The sequence below is a fragment of the mitochondrial genome of Nicotiana sylvestris (assembly GCF_000393655.2).
Source record: "Nicotiana sylvestris cultivar TW 137 mitochondrion, complete genome".
Lineage (NCBI taxonomy): Eukaryota > Viridiplantae > Streptophyta > Magnoliopsida > Solanales > Solanaceae > Nicotiana > Nicotiana sylvestris.
In genome coordinates this window covers 100,001-104,187 of record NC_029805.1, presented here as the reverse complement: position 1 = coordinate 104,187, position 4,187 = coordinate 100,001, and positions in this window count along the sequence as shown.

The window sequence follows — 4,187 nt, the reverse complement described above, 5'->3', positions numbered from 1 at the left end:
TACAGGATCTTGAGGTACCTCAAAGGTTATCTTGGCAAAGGTATGATCTATACTAATCATGGCCATGGGAGAGTTGAAATCTATAGTAATGCTGATTGGGGTGGGTCAGTAGAGGACAGGAGATCAACTTCAGGATGAGAAAAGATCGCTGAGAAAGCATCTTGGCGAAGATAAAAGAGTTCGACACCTGAAAACCCCGAAACAAAGCCCGTATTCTTCCTAAACCCCCTATTCTTAGCATGACGGATATTGAATAAAGGGACGACCGAGGGGGTACTGATTTGAGGGAAGCATAAAGGAAGACGCCGAAAGGTTATGTTAAAAGAGATGGCTATGAGACTAGTGCAAACAATATGTTTAAATAGTAGATTTAGTAGTCTGCTTTCTTTCTCCGGGTATGAACTCCTCCCTTGAGGAAGGCCCCTGTTGTGGCAATTCAACCCAGAGGGTATAGTTACTATAACTAATAAGAAGCATAGTAAAGTCAGTGTAGAATAATAGAATCTCTTATTAGCTTATGAAGGAAGGAAGCAAGTGTAGCTTTGAAAGCAGCAAGGAGGCATTAGGGGAAACCTAGATTCAAGGTCGGAAGAATCGGAAACAGACTCGAAAACGGAACCCTTTCTCTAGCGGCCTCTTGGCTTCTTTCTTTACAATCAGTCCAGGCCAGTAGCTGCTCCTGGCTTTCGGACAGCTAGAGCACCGACAGATAGAGCGAAGAGTCCATAAGGAGAAGAGCCAAGGCTTGTCGTAGATAAGAGTTGTATACGATAAGTTTGAGTCTTATATCTTATTCGCGAGAATTTCTTCTCTCCGGTCTTGTCTCCTCACTAAGTGGCTGCACACACCTGTCTTACAGATAGAGTCAAGCACGAGACGGGTATTTACTTGTTCTTTTTAGCATGTGCTAGCTAAAGGGTATCTGCGGTTGAATTCGTTGTTTTGCTGGTCGGCTGAGGAAAAGGCAAATGGTATTTGGAGGAATAGACAAGGCATGATTTTCGTCTTGATGAAGTGTAGAACGGGGTTGTCTTTCCATTGAGCCGGGGAGACAATCCAAATCGTAGTCAGTGTCCATTATTTGATTGAGCACGACGTGGTCTGCTAGTCGCGTTAAACCATCCAAAGGAGTACCGTCAGCCCCCAAAAGTGCTTTCCTTCTCGCGCGAAAGAAAAAAGATGTTTAGCTTTTTTGTCTGCCTCCTTTACCTATCAAAGATTCTGTTAACATTGCAGATGGCACTCTCTTACCTCTTTCACACTGTGGGTCTATGTCTTCATCCCGGATTCTTCATGATAGATTCCATTTTCCTCCTAAAAACTACTTGTTTTCTGTCAGTCACCTTGCAGCTAACCATCTTCGTCTCATCTTTTCTTCTTCTGAGTGTCTTATCCACGATCAGCGCACGGGAAGGATCGTTGGCCGGTTGGGAAAGCTTTATTATACGGATATTCTTCTCTACATTCCTTTTTTTCAGCTGCTTCATTAGGATAAGGAATGGGACCCGCCGTCGCCTGAGACATACACAACACACAGTGCAAGACTTCTTCCATTGTCTAGGGTATATTCCTGCATTTCATTCAGATGGGTTGAACAATTCATGTGATTGTTTACAGTTGGCAATTGTATGCTCCTGGATTAAACATAAGAATCCAAAAAAGTGTGCCTTTCTTTGGATTGATTCATTCGTTAGTGTCCACTTGTGATTTGACCTACGGCTGATTTAAGGATATATCACAGACAACTACTTGAATTTAATTAAGGGGTCCTACTCGAGTGCAGTCATTCATAGGTGCAAGGTACTTTACTTACTATTATAAGTGGATGACTACAGTAGATAGATCTGGCTTTCTTTACTTAGAGAGAAGTCCTAAGCTCTTTCTAAGTTTAATATATAGAAAGTTTGGAAAATAAGTCAAATCTCCAGATCAAGAGGTTGAGGTCTGAACTCCGGCGGAGAATACGTGTCAAGGGTCTTTGATTTCATGCTCCTGAAGATAGGAATCAAACGTGAGCTGTCGTGTGTTCATACTCCGCTGCAGAATGGGGTGTCCGAAAGAAAAGACCGACATATAGTTATAGTTGAAATGGCTTTGACTTTGATGATAAATAATGGAGTACCAAAGCATCTATGGGTTGAAGCATTCACTACTACAGTGTATTTAATCAACAGATTGCCATTTTCTGTTATCAACATGCAATCTCCCTTTTCTTCTCTTTATGGTCGTGATACTTTTCAGGGGGAGATCACTACCCTTTCTGAGACATCTGACTGGGTTACTTTAAATCAATCTTCAGAGCACAGTTCCGATAGTACAGTTCAAGGTGCCGATAATTCATCTTCAAAAATCATTCTATCTCTGTTTGCCGCCTCAAGCGAGCACTTTATGGCCTTAAACAAGCACCCAACCTATACAAAGGGCTATAGCTGTCCACTATAGGAGCTTTCTTCTAACAATCCCTTATTTGGTATGTCACGAAATCATGAAGCGAACTCGTTCTATTCAATATCTATATGGGGGAAAGAAGATCGAAAGCCATTGAGTAGTGAGACTTTCTTTTCCAGAGTAGTCATAGAAAGAGAATCGAGGGGTCTGCAGGCATGAGTGCTCAGGTACGCCGTCAGTCTAAATTCCTAGTAGTCTTTTTCAGTTGTATTTGTTTTAACGAAAAAAGAATAAAGAAAGTCCCGAAGAGCGGAACGGCCGTCCAACTCCCCCAAATACAAGGGAGCGGGCACTGCTCTCAGCCTGTCGTAACAACGAAAGAAAACTCCACATACCGGAAAAGAGATTGACCTTATTCCTAGAACGGAATATAGACATTGGTACAAGAGGAGGCTCGAGGGACCTCGAGCGTAATATACGCTACCATCGGAGAGACTTTAGCCACATCTTAACCCATGGTTGAAGAATGAGGCGATCAAGAAAGTCCTCCCCTGGAAAAAATATCCGAAGATCTTCTCTTTCCTTTTCATTACAAACAAAGCGAAGGCGCTACTTTTAGCCCTTTCAAGAATGAAGGCCCGCGCGACACTCGGCGTTAACACTCCCAAATCTGGAAATCCTAACCACAGTTTTAATGATAACGGGCGGCGAAAGCATACAAAGATAGTGAGGCTTCCATCGCTTAGATTTAGGGCGATAGGGCGCACCACAGATACGATAAGAAGCACCCCTCAATCGATAGGTCAAAGACAGAAAGATAGTACCAGTGACATCTCTAATCTTTGAGAAAATCGGGGTCTTTTCCACATAATAGCGTCAACCAAAGACCGGAGCATCTTAGCAGACACTGGAGAGAAATCCCTAGTAACTTCGTCGCTCAAAAATGATTTGGCAAACTCCAAAACATGACTTATAATAAATAATCTTTCAAATGGGAGACTTTTCTTTAGATATAGTTATAGTACACTGAAACTATATATTATGCTAAGTGGCCGTCACCTTCTCGTCGGCGATCACCGTCGCCAAGAATGGCATAGTCGCAAAGCTTCGTCGTGCCATACACCCTTTCAGTAGCTATCCACACAAGCATATGATGTTTAAGTGTGAATAGAGGCCAAGAACTAAAAAATCCGAGGGGTTGACCCTTCGTAAACGTCACAACCGATGACCTATAGCCTTTATTATAATTATAGAAACTATATGGTAATTGAAAGACTACAGAACAAAGTATGAACGTCCAGGAAGTTGCAAAGGGATTTCCGAACAACCCTGCATACAGGACGTCAGGATAACAGATAAGGAATCGGTAGCAGCCTTAAGATAAAAAGAGATAAATTTTTTCTTTCTTCTCAAGTACTGCAACGGTTGGGTCTGATTATAGGTACCATCCATTCTTAACCTTGCCAAAACCTTCATCCATCGTGTATAGGCCGTACCAAGGCCTGATATAAGGGTAAGCCAATAGCGAATAACCTTTTCTTCCCTGCCTCCTCGACCTTCATTCCCATCCTGCAGCCAAAGTGATAGCGGCTGTAGCATCCACCGGTAATGTGTGGAAGAGGGTAAGATTTCTATGTGGATAGGACGTATCAACACCTTTTGCATCTTTTCATTTTAAAGGAAATATAGTTGAATAATATAGTGTTGGGTCCTGAGGACCAGGATGGCCGAAGATCAAAACCTAAATGTGCCAGGGGTTGATCATCGAAGCCTGGGCAATAACGATTAAGGAATTTGAG